This window comes from Phoenix dactylifera, chromosome 9 (genome assembly GCF_009389715.1).
Source record: "Phoenix dactylifera cultivar Barhee BC4 chromosome 9, palm_55x_up_171113_PBpolish2nd_filt_p, whole genome shotgun sequence".
In the NCBI taxonomy this organism is placed as follows: domain Eukaryota; kingdom Viridiplantae; phylum Streptophyta; class Magnoliopsida; order Arecales; family Arecaceae; genus Phoenix; species Phoenix dactylifera.
This window is the reverse complement of record NC_052400.1, coordinates 330035-346478: the sequence shown is the minus strand read 5'-3', so window position 1 is coordinate 346478 and position 16444 is coordinate 330035. Positions and strand designations below refer to the sequence as shown.

Here is a 16444-nt window from a genome sequence, read left to right as displayed (position 1 = left end):
AGTTGCAATAAATTCAAGTTTCCGTAAGGATCAGCAACGAAGTGATCAAACGAATCAAAATTAATATAGCTTTCCACGCACATACAATTAACTGAATGGAACACAAACGGGATGCAGAGGGGTTGTACAATATTTACCAACTTGCATACTCCACTTTTCACAAATTTAGGATCCAAACGCTGAAAATACAACAAGACACATAGGACTATCGTTCTGATGGAGAAAGACAACAAATAAGGTATATCATAAGTCGGACAACAAATAAGGAATATCTTAAGTCGGACTAACATTCTTCAACATGAGTTCAACTGCAGGAGCCACCACTTGAGAAAAGTAGCCCCCCCTTCCTCCTGTCCGACCTGGAGGAAGTGAAACGAGCTCAACTGCAACAGCCACCAGCTTGAGAAGAGGAGCCATCCCTTCCTCCTGCTGGACCTGGAATTCCTCCATATCCAACTTTGATTCCGTAAGACTGCAAAAGTTGCACAACAAGATTATAGGGACAGAAAAAAAAGGTAGAAGCCACAAGATGGTATTACCAGTCATAGAAGAGAAGATAAGGTTCCAATATCCGCAACAAAAATTTGTCCTTGGGCGGAAGCAAAAGTAGAGCTCGTGATTATTATATAAAGGCACAGGATTGCAAATAGTTGTGGCAAAATATTATACCAAATGATGATGATGATGATAGAGAAAGTGAAGTTCAAAAGAGTAAAGTTGCCCGATACCACATCACTATCATCAAATGATCACGCCTAGTGAAGCCTAGAGGGTCCCAGCAAGGAAGTGGCATCCACTATACGCATTTACTTTTCCCCTCCTACCAATGCTGTTCAATCTTCCACTCAACTATGCCCTGAGGTATTGGTTCTAAATGAGGGTTGACCGTGTCCTTTATTCCAAACAAAAAGGGAGCAAATATTTCAAGTATTCCAAAATTAATTGCTTGGTATGGTATGGTCTATGCATCGGGGATAAGGGACCCAGCTTTTGCGACAAACTACTGGGCACAGAGTAAGCGAAAGCATCAGAAAACCTCCATGCTATGAGGAAGGATGGAGGGAAGCTCGAAAAACTGACCAGGATGGGAAGAAATGGAAAAGCACAAGTTACAGAGCTAACCACAAATACATGATCTTTCTCCCCAGTCTTCCCCCCATGTGTGTAGAGTTAATACCGGATAAACAAGTTGTAGGGTCCAACTATGAGTAAAGAATTACCTCATTTGATACATCAAAAACCCCATCCTGAATTTTCTTGTATATTGTTGCTGCTGTGCTGATGAATGCCTGGAAAAGCAGTAGCCATTAGAAAAGCCATATTATAATAAAAAAGAAGAGATTTCACCCACTATTAAGCATAAAAGTAGCAAGGCTTAGTTACCTCTTCGACATTCTGAGCTGTTTTTGCAGAAGCCTCCATAAAGATCAAACCATGCTCTTTAGCAAACTGCTCACCTTCCTCAGTGCTGACAGCTCTTCTGTGAGACAGATCACATTTATTTCCAATCAGCATAATTGTCATATTAGCATTTGCATGCTGCCTTGCATCTTCCAACCAGCTCGCAAGATGGTTAAATGTCTCCCTCCTGAGATTCATATTAAAGGACAAGAGTATAAGCATCTATGTAACACCTCAAGTTCAGAGAGAATAATATATTCAATTTTGCATTGTTGAATGCCAAGAAGTCTCTAATAATATACCAACCTGGTGATATCATAGACTAGTAGTGCACCAGCAGCCCCTCTATAGTAAGATCTCGTTATAGATCTGAAAGATTCTTGGCCTGCCTGTAGTGTTAAAAAAACCTCTGCATCAGATGCATGTAGTGGTGGTTTGACAGGGAATATCCCACCCAGTTGCTTCAAAGTACACCAACTTAAAAAGCAGAGGGTTAAGCCAAATAGCACCAATTCATTTGCAAGACAATGTACTATGTTTATTATCAATGAAACTTTGGCCGATAACATACCAAACTAAACAGCATCTAAACAAAATTCAAATTTATTAAGTTTGGAAAAAAATTATGACGACATCACTGTCATGACAACTTAACCAATAAAGTCACATATCATTAACATCATACATATTCTTCCTTTACCACCAATGATGCTCCAATAATGATACACAACCCATGGTTCAGAACATAATCAGTAAAAAATATTCAGCAATCACAACAATGATTTCTTTTGTACAAGCATTAAGAGGAGAGTCAAGCAGTGGTTGTTGAGTGGAAATATGGGCTCTGGCTAAAATGGAGGCAAAGGAGGTGACATAGGTAGGAGAAAATTAGTCACTTGAATTGATATTCATAACAAAATTACAATGATAAGTGATGTATTGTAAATAAATAAAAACTATACTGCTATCTTGGGATTTTGCTAATTCCAGTCACTATCACCTTAACAGTCTACTGGTAAGTTAGGAAACTGCCAACTTTGTGTTCCAAACAGGACATGTGTGGCACCTCCACGAGAAACAACATTCATTTTGGTAAGCGAGGTGATAAATAAAGGGTCATAGAAATTGTTGCTTCACCTCTAATTCTTCCTGTTAAACTGCTTCGTAAAACGGAATCCTGTTCAGTGGCCAAGATATCAAAAGTGATTTTCCAATAACATTATAGTAGAAGCTAACTTGTCTAAAATGACTAGTCAATCAGGAATTTTCTCACTCACAAGTATCACCTTATCATGAAGCATGGAATTTTCAACACTATACCCTTTCTATCAGGTCAAATCTCCCGAACCAGAAAAGGCAGGGCATTGTTATGTTACAGCTGTACTTTGCTTTTGGCATACTTGAGCAAATTTATAATAAGAAAAGAAACAAGACTCATCATTTATTTATGAGGTAAACATAAGATGAATAAGGTTGCACAATTGCAATGTATGGTCACAGGTTTGGAATTTGGCAGGTTAAAATGTGAAATCAAGAAAAAGAAAATGAAATCGTTAGAAGTCCCAAAAGCAAATTTGAAGACCTAGATACTTAATATAATATATATCCATGAATTCTCAATGAAGAGAAACAGGCAGTGAATGCCAATAGCAGCAAGAAATAGAAAAATAATAAAAACAAAAATAGCATTGACTATTCAATAATCATCCCTTATCCTGAGAATAAACATGATTTTTTCAAATGTTATGAGTTAATACTAAATATCTACTGAAGAATTAAATTACTCAACCATGAATTTCAAACTCACTTGAAAAATCCAAAAGCTCATAAATAATTGTAGACTCATTCCAATAATTCATGAAACATTGTCGCTATCAGCAGACATGAAGTAATGGTCCAAAAAGCTTAAAATATTTAGAAGGGCTGGTGTCTCAAGCATCACAAATTGCCAGGAAGAGACAAATTAAAGTAAAGGAAAGCTAGCTACATCATGAAGTTCAAAAAACAAGAATATCTCTTTGATCTCTACTACAGTTAATGGGCTTTGAAAAGTGGACTACAAACAAGAGTATGGCCAGCCTCAGGCTCAATGAAGGGACCAATAATGTTGATCATAATTTGCAAGTGGCTTGGGAGATGCAAACGAGAGAGAAAGAGAAGAGACACAGTTCAACAAGAAAATTAGCAATACCAACTGATTAGGTTTTAAGTAAATACTTGTTGGTTACACCTAAAAACCCTTTTCTTAAAAATACTATGAGGATCCTCACCATGGATCTCCTTAGTGTACACTCCTTAAAGATAAAATGGCATATAATTAGTTTTAAAATATTTTAGGCAATAACATACTGTGTTAAAAGAGAATCTCTAAGCCTGAAGATCTAGTACTAGCGTGTGAAACTCTCAAATTTATTTTTCCAAATGTTGTTCCTTTTTGTGAGCTGACTGCTATGCTATGGAAGCAACTCGTTCCAATATATCTGTTTATTTTATGCTACCATGAACTAAATGCCACCAACATCTGCAACACTAGTATTACCTGTAACTTTGATCCCGTACCGCCATAGATCAATTTTAGCACCCAAATCATTTTCTATGCCCACTTATTGTCCTAGGCTGATACAAATCTTGTTACTTGAACATTCATTTGCACCTAAACCACCCACTAACACAACTACATTTCATCATTCAACCCTCATCAAACATGCAAGTAATGAGATCATAAAATGCAAGTATAAATTGCAACCTGCTCCTTCTATCTCCTCCTCATCTTAAACATCCATGCACTATATTAGATCACCAGTTGCATTTGCCACATGCATCCTTATTCCTTTTCCTATCCACTTGGACTTTACCTGGTTTCCATTCAAGAAGAGCAGCACTGTCATATGCAAGTGTAAAACATGTTTGCATAACAAGTCATACAACAAAATTCAAACCCTTCTCATCTAATGTCCTAACCATTACATCCATAACTGATCACAACTCATTTTCTTCCTTAGATATCCAAAATACCATTAAAAGAGGGGAAAAATTATAAGCTGGCCAACAATTTAGCCATTCCTTGAGGTGCAAAGTCAACAACCAACAGCTTAAACAATTTTCAGAATCATGTATCAATGATCGTTATGTCTACTAATCCTATTCATGTATCGCTGTCATTGAGGTCATTGAGGTATTTCTATTGTCTCTTTCCATTGCTCCCAAATTATAACATGCGAGCAAGATCTGTCCAACCACTCCCCATTGGCTGAATCTGAAGGTTATGGTATATTGAAATCCATGGAGCAATGTTACTTAGACACACTTGGCATTGGTGACAAGAAGTCCAAGTGTCCCCAAGTGTCGGACATGGCATCCACCAAAAATCTAGGCAGGGGGACAAGACATAAATATGTGATAATACACACACACACACACACATATATATGTTAATATCTTATAAACACATATACATACACATAGATCTGTGTCTATGTGTCTGATTTCAAAAAAAGAATAAATTAAAAGGGAAAGGAGAGTTATAAATGCTATCAAACAAACAGATTGATAAAATAATTATAAGTTTGCAAGTTGTTTAATTTATTCGCTAGGCTCATGATTAAGATGCGTTGAGGTACTTAAATGGTAATTAACTGTGTACATCTATATTTTTAACAATAACATTTCATTTAAAGTGTTTATACAATCTTGACAACTTTATGTTAGAAACATAAAGACACTTCGCTTGAAGTGTCTACAAAACCCGGGTAACTCCACATTGAAAATAGGACACCCCACTTAAAGTGTCCAGCGCTTAAAACAAGAAGTCCCCTAGTTGACATCACCAGAACAATTAAAAGTGGACTTACCAGCCATGCCATGTCTTGTCATATCCAAGTGTCCAAAAGTATTGATACTCCCATACAACTTAAAAATGGAGTGTCCAGGAATCAACTCTAAAATTCCAGATCACATCTTTCAAGTAAACTAACAACATACACCATTGTTTACATTTTGCAAAGTAACTAGCAAGAAACCTTCCCATCTTTTAAAAGAGTTTACGAAAAATGATTTAACCCATTGTTGTTAGCTGCTAAATAACTTGGACTGTAAAATTCTTAGGATGCCAACTCTCCATTACAACTCTCATATGATTCCTTCCATCTTATGTTGAGTGGTAGAGCTTAATTGAAATAGTTTAGTTACTTCATCTCTAAACTCTTGTTCTCCCAGTTAGGTCATGCTTGAAAAATAACTCAAGCTTATTAGATCCCTCTTCCATTACGTATTTCAAACAACCACCAACTCATTTCATCTCAAAAAATCCCTCGTATATGGTGCTAGATAGGCGCAGAAAACAGCTCATGGAAGGCTTTGACTGGCCCACTCCGTGGGCCTCCAATTTGTTTAAAGCCCTAACTTGATAAAGATTTTATGTGACCTGACTGGCCCTTCAAGAAATTCTTCCTTCAGATCTGGAGTCAACTTAATGTGCTCAAGGGATCCCTAGGTTGAATAGAAGTTCAATATTGATGACGATAGTGAAAGTAAATAAGAGTGTCCTCTCTTTTCTCATTGTTCCTCTTAACTTCAATTTTCTCTCCCCATCAATAGACTCCCCACCCCGCCATAATGACCCTTTGTTTTGTTAAATCTTTAATGGTATAACAGATCTTCTTTCAGATCTGGCAAATTCGAATTGTTTAAGGCTAAAAGATCCCCAACAGCCTTCACCCTCAGATCCATTACCTTTGCTGCCACAAACTACTACTGTTGTTTATAGCCGAAACAAGCAAGTAAACAGCAACTCTGCAGGTAATCCTAAGGCAGTAGTCTATCATCGACTAAAACCACAACAGTAGGTTACAGTGGACAATAACAGCCCTCTTGAGTTTTGGCTGCACTAATTTGCTTTCTTTATCCCATATGGTTAAAATACAGTAACTGATCCAAGCAGCTCGTATATATATGTCAAAAACTATCAACACAATGAATGATACCATATGTAGTGCTTCTTTAATATCACATCCATCTTAACAACGCTATGATTGCATTTGTTCTGCCAATCTTACAAGTACCAACAACTTTAACCAGAAAGACTCAAATTGCACTTCTTCTGCATATTATTTGCCATCCAGATCATATGAAAATAAGATGAGATAGCATCAATAACTGTTTCTGAATGCTTATTCCATAAAATTTTGCTGCACGTATATTCTCATAAAGCCCATCCAAAATTTTCTCGGCAACTCCTAACCTCATGAGGTCAGCAAGCTTATTTCAGCTCATTCAGCTCCAGTACCATTAATTTATATGTGCATTACATCCTACATGTGCCATGAAAACACTCACCATTCTTGACTCCAACGAAAATTATTGTAGCCACTAGGCTGCTACTCTAGACTAACTAATAGCAGCCCAAAAATTAACTTAACATATACATTAATCCCACTGCAAATCAGCAGCTGCCTGGCCATAAGGTTTAGAAACTTAGTTTTGCTTTTAGTTCCGGCTTGATAGTATGAGCTTTGAATCAGGTGATATTCGCAACTTTGGTTGTTTTGGCTCCAATTTCAGTAGTTTCAGTTGATAATTATAGCATCTCATAAGACATTGAACTAATTAAAAGAATAAAGTAAACGATATACATCATTTCTGAGTATCTTATACTGTTTGAGTCGTTTGGATGTATTGCTTTGGTGGCTTTGCACTATAACAATCAAATCATTATTTTTTGCAAAATATACTGTAAAGGATCAGGTTAATAGTGCACCATAACACCATATCTTTTTATTGTTAAATGTTTGAGTTTTAGGATAGCCAAACCTATACCAGTTTACTTCTGAAATTAAAATCATAATGTGATGTTGCAATGCTTCTAGCATTCTCATAACTCACAAATTCTAAATTTAAACTAGAAAATGCTAGTTCACATTCAAAAATTGGAAGGAAGAGAGAGAAAGCGGGGGAGGGGGGGGGGGGGGCGGCGATCAACACAAGTAGCTCATTTATACAGTGAATTTGGCCACAAAAGTAGTTTTAGCCGAAAATTTGAAACTGACATACTTTCGAACAGTTTTGAAAGGAAGTGGAAAATCCCAACATGCTTGTTCCTTGCAAGACAATCTACAATGATTCTCATAACTCACAAATTCTAAATTTAAACTAGAAAATGCAAGCTCACATACCTAAAATTATATATATATATATATATATATATATAAAATCAGCGAGAAAGGTCAGATAGGACTGACTGATTCCATACCTAAAATTTTCACCTCGACCAAAAATAGTAAAAAATTAAATAATAAAATTATATATATATATATATTGGAGGTACAATGCTGGCAGATTTTGATCGGATCAAGACAGAACAAAGGCACCTAGTTGTCCCTACGTACCCCATTGAAACTCATTGGTCCCCGCCCTGCGAGACTCCGATAGACCCAATCCAAGTTGCTCCACTGCGCCAGTGCTCATTCCACTCCAACCCAATTCTATCGTGAATTGCTGTATAATTTAAAATAAATCCCAGCATGCTTGGCCCTTGCATGACAATCTCCGAAGACATACTATCATGCTCACTAATGACTCCAAACCTAATATATAAATAAATTTAGTATACCGATTGCTTGAAAGTTTTATTTCACTGCACAGAATTCTTCCACCACCAAAAATCTCTTATCAACCTTTCAATGTTCAAGAATGCTTTGTTGGAGAACAACAATGTATAGTATTGACCTTGACCATTATCATATTAATTTTGCTACTTCCTCCAGGAAAAAGCTATGGGAATGGTTTCACTAACTCCAACTAAAAAAAAAATATCAGAAATACTCAAGCAAACAAGGAATTGATCACAATTCAAACTCAAAACAAAGCAATATAAACTACGCAAGATATTTGACGTTGTTGAGTAGGATTTTGGGTTCAATAAAGTCAATATCCAAGCAATTCTGATTACCAGTAGATACAGTTTTACTCTACAAACACCTAATCCAAGAAAGTACAATCAGGGACATGGCAACCAACCGTATCCCATATCTGCAACTTTATGGGCTTGTTGTCGATTGTAACCATCCTTGCCCCAAATTCAACACCAATGGTCAAGTCATGAACAGGTTGGAATCGTTTGTCCGTGAACTGCAACAGAAGGCATGATTTCCCAACTCCTGTGGATGAAAGAACAAAGAAAAGAAAAGATACGTGGTCACACATCATGGATATATTCAAATCTTCAAAGAAATGTAGTACTAAAAATATTCAATAGAACCATCAATCGCAATCCAGTTCTTTGGAATATATAATGCAACACAAGAAAACCTGACAGATTAATGAGGCAGGACCACCAAAGTCTGAATCATATCCTCTGTATCACGGACATGGGTGTCCATATAAAACTCAACCAATCCATGTAAATCAAATTCTTTTTCCTATAATTCATAGTCTAAAACATATCAACAAATCCAAATCCATATTCTTCCCAGATTACTAATCCACAGAAACAAAAAAAAGAAAGGAAACAAAGTCATTCCGGGACACCAAAATTCCATCTAATTCGGTAAAAAAATCGATTAAACAGAAACCCCTAGGGCATCAATCCTCCCAATTCACAGATACATCAACTCCAAAGAAACCTAAAAAAAAATAAAAGGGATGAACTACCTGTATCTCCGATGATGATGTACTTGAAGAGGTAGGCGTAAGACATCTCTCCTCCCAAACCCCAATCCAAGATTCTCCTCCCCAAAGGCTACAGCGAAATCAAATACAGAGGAATTAGGGGGCTTGGGGAAGGACGGATAGGAACAAAAAGAAAAAGGACGAGGAGGAGGAAATGGACTCGGGTTGGGACTTGGGAGACAGTCCTCGACGCGTTTGCCTTGTTTTAGAAAGGGCGAGGGCTTCGCCGTCCCTTTCGCCGACCGTACACGAAATCGGCAAAGCCACCTCGGCTTTTGACTCGCCGAGTGGACTCATTACCTTTATTTAGAACTCTAGACCTCATGATTTTATCAGCTGTTTTTTATTTTTTTTATTTTTTTTATTACCCGATCTACTCCGTCTGTTACTCTCATTAATCGTTTAAGATAAAAATGGTGCAATAAACTGATGGCAATATATTTAGTTTACAAACTCTAGCCCATGACTTATTACTCTTTTCATACCACATCTTATTAGCCTTTATATTGCCCACTCTATTTGTCAATAAATATTCAAAGTAGTTTGTTGAGGCCTAGAATTCAGCTTTTGATAACCACATCACAAAAGATTTTATCATTGTTTAGACTAACCTTCAACTAGCATGCAACATTTGCACAGCTCACAAGAGAAATAAGTTGTGAAAATGGAAAAAAATATAATTGGATCATAATTGGTTAATAGATGAGTGAGTTACAAATGATTGTGTCGTGAGCTCTCAGTCTCTATAACTTCATGGTAGACTCTACCGTAGAGTGGTGAACATGAATGATAAAATTACAAGAAAAATTAAACTATTCTTTAGTAAAAAATATGACAATTTTAAATTTAAACACTGTAACTCCTTTTTTTTTCTTATTGAAAATATCCTCCCACTTTTGCTATAGTACATAACTAAATTTTATTTAAAATTTCAATCTCAATGCAAAGAATTTTTGCAGTTTATATTTCAATAATTTAGAGAGAGAGAGAGAGAGAGAGAGAGAGAGAAATCTAGATAGTTAAGAAAAAGAAAGGAAAAAGAATTGAACTCTAATCCTATTTCTATAGAGACAAGTGTCCAATACAGGGTCGAGGTGTATCTTCATGCGAAAGAATGATCGTTCTTCTTTTGCGACATTGACTGTTGGATTATACCTTGTGCAGATCTCAAAGTACTTGAAACACTATCTTACATCTGCCTGTACAGATTGCAAAGTGATTATTGCATGATCCAATGGTGGATTTATGCAAACGAAGGTGAATTCTTCCTTTGCATGAAAGATACAGACATACCCTTGTAGCAGCCTTTATTCCTCTTGAATCTGATCCATAATGAATCTAACTAATCTCCTCAAAATTTATAAATATTTTAGATATACATATACATATACATATACATACATATATATATATATATATATATATATATATATATATATATATATATATATATATATATATATATATATATATATATATATATATATATATATATATATATATATATGTTTGTGTGTGTGTGTGTATGTATGTATGTATGTATGTATGTGTGTGTATGCATATTTTTCAAAAAATATGTATTTCATGTTTCTCATTGAAACCAATAAGAAAAAGAAGGCCCGAGTTGGTCGTGCTCCTCAGGTATCTATTATAATTGCACAATTGAAGTGCTTATTTGCGGAGAATGTCTGAAAAATCGGCTCGCCAATGACATTAGGCATGATGTTCAAAAAACCAAATTGGTGGAAACAAACCAAAGTAACCTTCTATTCTACTCGATCAAGACATGCCGGATTGCCGTAACTACTAACACTACCACAGGAATAAAAGTATATGTTTCCCACATACGAACAGACGTTATTTTAATGGAGACTTGTGATGGTCCCTTCTCTTTGGACCTCAAAGACCACCCAAAAGACGATTCCCTCATGGCACGAGGACCACCTGGTTGCACGTGCGACTAAGAGGACTGTTTCTGACGGTTGGTCAACAGCTGAGCAATATTAATAATACCAAGGATAACGACCAAGGCTGCAATAACAAAGGGTTTTTTTAGCGATAACGGTGCTTGAATACTGTATTGTAAAGCAATTAAGCTTTCCTCTTTGGGATGTTTGAAGCTTTATTCTTGTTGCAAGTATAGCTTCTTGCAATGCTAGAGGAATCATTAAAAGATATAAACATATGTCTCGTAGAATCGTGACCAAAGAATATAACTGTAACAACCCAGGACCTCACCCAAAATGGCTAGCCGGAAGTTACTATTTGGGTTCCTTGATCCTGTATAAATACCCAAGATCTACCCAGCGAATAACCGATGTGGGACTAAACACACGCCTGCACGGGTCCTCACATACTCCCCATGTTCAAGCCCTGACGTCCTCGTCAGGCTAAGGGTTCAAATCCATTCAAATCTAATCACAAACACCACGATCGGCTCATGGTTAGCCCCAATGGATCCGTGCTGCAGTGTTCCCTAGTCCACATAGATTATGGGCCGGATCCGCTCTGATACCATTTGTAACAACCCAGGACCTCACCCAAAATGGCTAGCCGGAAGGTACTATTTGGGTTCCTTGATCCTGTATAAATATCCAAGATCTACCTAGCGAATAACCGATGTGGGACTAAACACACGCCTGCATGGGTCCTCACAATAACTCTAATCGAGATGCATATGCCTATCGCATACACTATGGGAAGGATGATAAGAGATATATTTTATATCTCAGACTTCGCTCGCACGGTCCTGACTAAAGTGTCACAAACAACCATGGTTATTGGAGCCACAACTATTCATGTAGATTCATGCCATGTGATCTTATGAGCGAATGGTTTCTCCTAAGACTCCAACAAGATGAATATGTTGTAGCCTCAAATGAAGGACCAACAATGAGTCCTACCCTCGAAGCTTAGCGTGCAAGCCTACATGGTGCTGCTCGTCTGGTCCCGCTATGATTTGTCCCAAATCATGACCCGATGCTAGGTACACGATCGAATAGCATGTATTGTAGAGATTTAATTGTTGGATTTGAATACGTGCCTATAGCATGAATCATCTAGATTTTGTTACCAATAATAGTGATCACATGCATCAACCATATGGAGACTTTGCACCAAATTTTGATAGGCTCTCGAACGATATATGCAGAAATTGGGTGCATGCCAAATTTTGGTAGGCCTATACTTAAACACTACTTTGTGGGCGACTCACCATGTTTTCCACACAAATTCCACCAAACCTTAGCAGAACGGTGGTCGACCATGATGCACAAAATTCCATCAGTAGAACCTTGGCCAAGTTTGGAAAGAAAATTGAGATTTTGGGTGCAGATTAAACCAGGTAGGGCTAAATTTGTACAGGTTTAGCAAGGATTGAGTCTTATTTTCTTATGGTGGTCAACCAAATTTTCCTCACAATTCCTTCCCAACCTCAGCAGAATGGTGATCGGGCATAGATTCGCAAATTTCCATCAACAGAACCTTGGCCCAGTTTGGAAAGGAAATATAGATTTTGGGTACATGGTTTTACACGGTGTGAAGCTAAATTTAGATAGGTGTTGTAAGGATCGAGTCTTTTTTTTTATTTGGAACTAATACTGTTATCCCATGCGATGATTATGGTTTGTTGTTTCTTTGTTTGGACGCAATGCAAGGATAAGAAAACGGTATTCGGATGAAATTTGAGGATGAGTATCAAAAAGGTGAATTTTTTCTGTCATGATCAAGTTGTCAATGCAATACGCACTATTTTTCATTTATTTGCAGTATAGATTGGTTTGGAGAATAGTCAAAATATTTTAAGATAATAAAAGATATTAATCATTAAAATAAAAATTATATCTTAATCATATTTTTCAAATTAGACAGGTGTGCCTTTTCAATATTAGTTTAACATATTTTTTTAAACATAATATTAATGTAAATATATATGTAAGGTAATCAATAGCATATTTGATGTTGCATTTCACAACCACGATGACATGGTGCAGTAAGATTCGTCTAGCTCATGATTTAACTAGCAGCCAAGTGCATCTAAAAATTCTCTAAGATATTCTTATCATGCCCCCTTTAAGCTAACTTGGAAGCCGAGATGAGAAGATCAAAAGCAACCGACCTCTAAGACCAACATCTTTCAGCTCAGCTCGGCAACCTCGGCCATTGATCTGAGCAGGCACATTCCCCTTGCAGATGAAGTGGCTTAGTCTCTCTGCATCAAATGTATGCACGATAACAGCAATTCCACCACATGCCAGGCTATTACAACACAACTCTATATTTGCTGGGATATGATTTGCTAGATATTCGGAATACGAGTTATAAATAAACTGAGGGCCTTATACAAAAAGATAACATGAAAATCACTATAGCCAAGAACAGTCTATCCCTTTACTTTCTTTTTCATCCTTCCTTCCCATTTCAAATCCTCTCCGATTTAAGCATCGAAGGCTTAGACTAGGACCAATCCGACAAGTTCTCACTTTTGTATGCTGTCTCATAGGTCCAAAAAGACGGTCCGCTTTGGCATCCCAAGGCTAGCGGCAATAGTATTAGTATAGTAATATCAGGATAATACATCAATATAATAATATTAATAAGTAATATTATGTTAATATTGATATAGTAATGTATAATATTATCATATTACAATATTATAATGAACTATATTATATACTAATATATTACATTATGTATTAATATATTGTTCTTGGCATTATCTTTTAAATATTGAAATTTTGATAGATACACAAAGTCTATAATATGATAAATAAACTCAATACCTGTTATGTAATTGATGGTAATAGCTATAAGGTTTTGAAATGGCAATATGTAAAAGATTTAGAAGGAGTAAAAATGGATAAAATTATGAAATGGCCCATGCAGGTCTCGAACCTGCGACCTTCGCGTTATTAGCACGACGCTCTAACCAACTGAGCTAATAGGCCGATAATGGCAATTTGCATGAGGTCTATAATATGACATTATTATGTTGAGCCAACAACTGATCTTTAATTGAAGTTAAAATTTTCAACTTCTGAGAATCATGCTGTGTCCCTTGTGGCTTTGAATTCTATCCTTCAAGTGTCCATCTGTAGCTAATCACCTCGGTGAGTCAATTCTTACACGTATGATAGAACATCAAACTAAAATAGCTACAAAGGATCCTGTTCATTTTATTCGTACGAATCAAGGAAGAATTGTGTGGTGACAAAACTGAAAAGGCTGTCTCGCATTTTCTTTATGTTTGTTTGTGACAAATAGTATCTATATTTCAAAGTTCAGTTGAATCTTGCTTACAATTAACTGTGTGCGCGACATCAAACCTCCACCTCTGAATAGGAAAGATCTTGACATTTTACTGTATAAAGTTCTGTAGACTTTCATTTCATCTTATTGCATTTTAGACTTTGTTTCGTGACTTCTAAATCTTTAAGCAGTGATTTAGTTACCTTACAATTTTCGGTGGTTGTACAGAAGGACCATCAGAGTCAATATATCCAAATGGAGGCCACTTGCAGCCCCTTTTGATCACAAAGCTTCTCGGATTTGCTTTTGGTTATGGGGTAGTCCAACAATCCTCACTTTGAGCTTGAAACCTGCAATTTCACAACCCATAAATATTTGAGACAGGTCATACTGCAATTGCAGCATTAGCCCATTGCCGCCTTCTTTTTTTTTCGCTAACAAAGAATTGCTAGTGAATTAGAGTTGATTAGAGATGAAGGTTTGCTAATTTATACAATCTGACAAGCTTTTTTTTATATCCTGTAATGCAGTCCAGCTTAACTACCAAAACGCTTGGTTATTACCATAATTCATATAAATATCATTATAGTTTGTCTAGTTTCTTATTTTTCTTTTATTTAAGATCCATCTTATGACTCCTCCATGAAGTGAAGAGCATAATGAAATAGAAAAGCTCTGAATATGGTATGATATCATATTACTGATGTAAAATATCAAGATCATCTCATCACTGATCATCATCATAATCGTTTTTTTAATTGGAATGTCTGATGAACTCATATATGTGAAACATCAGATAGGATAAAGTTACATTCTATAGATTCCTTGAAAAGCAGTTTAAAAACTTGGATCAAATAATTTCAGCTGAGACTGTCTGTTCATCCTTGAGCAATGAAAAAAAATCTATAGCTTTCTTATGGGATTATTATGTCAGTCTCTTTACTAAGAGAGCTTTGAGACATATTTTAGGTATGAAGTAACTATTGATAAATATCAACTTAGTGCTTTGAGATCATTGTGACACTTTTCAGGTTTTCTTATACACCTAGCTGGCATTAATACATAGATCTCTTTGCATACCCCAGTGAGGTTTGTGCATGATTAGTAGATGGTGCCAATATCTGTGGATAAGGAACTTGGAAGTTCTAATTGCTTATGCCTTGCGCGCGCCTTGGCATGCTTTCAAAGTATATGTTGGCAATCTACTGCTTGAAATTGCAAGAGCCTCACAATGAGGTGCGGCAGGCCCTGATCCTGCTACTGCAACGATGACTGTTGACCTTGGTTGTAAGACCAAAAAGGCTAAAACTCAGTCCTTTTTTTTTTGGTAAATAATTGCTGAATAAGCAAAATGGACAGTTTGCAAATGGTCCAAGGGAAGCAAACCAGTGCAGATGATATGTTATTTTATGTGAACAACGTTTCTTTCCGTTTCATGCCATCATATGATTGATGAGTGTTTTCCAAGATAGCTAAGCATCATCAGCTTTTCGTAGTTTGTCTTCCTACTGAAAGTTTTTTTCATAGGAGGTATCACAGATTGCTTCCGTGCAGGAACCTTTTTTGTCATCTCAGGTCTGCTCTCATTATGCATTTGAGTTTTTCATGTTGATTCTTCCTCCTACAAGAAGTTGGCTATGAAAAAGATATGTGCACCATGCACTTCCTAATTTTTCTATCATAAATTGTCCTATACTATGGATAACAGATCAAGCAAGACATGAAATTGACTGGAACATGATCAAATTGAAAATAATTGTCTAATTACATACAACAATGACGACGACAACAAAATGGAATAAAAAAGAGCACATAAAAATTATTGCAAGATGAATCAAGAAAGAACAATGACCTTTAGTTGTAAGTTTTGAGAATTCTTATACTATGCTGTTCTGGACCCCTGGTAATTAGTAATCCATCTTTAGAGCAACAACCTGATACACGATGGGGCATCAGACTAGCCCACAATTGACTGCTCTTCTTAAAGTTTTTTTAAAAGCCTTGCTAGGTAGCAAGAATCTCTTTCAGGCTGTGAGATTTAAGTTGCCCAACTATTCAGATGATTTAGATTATGAAGCACCACCTTCAAGATTTGTAATAGAATAGATAGTTTGTGATTATGTTTCAGGAA

General features: G+C 36.4%; 1 non-coding gene and 1 pseudogene across 1 annotated transcript; both read right to left on the bottom strand.

The window, feature by feature from the left end:
* Positions 1–24: 24 nt before the first annotated feature.
* On the bottom strand, positions 25–9276 carry LOC103695989 (annotated as a pseudogene).
* A 4662-nt stretch (positions 9277–13938) lies between these two features.
* On the bottom strand, positions 13939–14012 carry TRNAI-AAU. Its single transcript has one exon. It is a non-coding gene; the product is annotated as a tRNA-Ile (tRNA).
* Positions 14013–16444: the final 2432 nt, after the last annotated feature.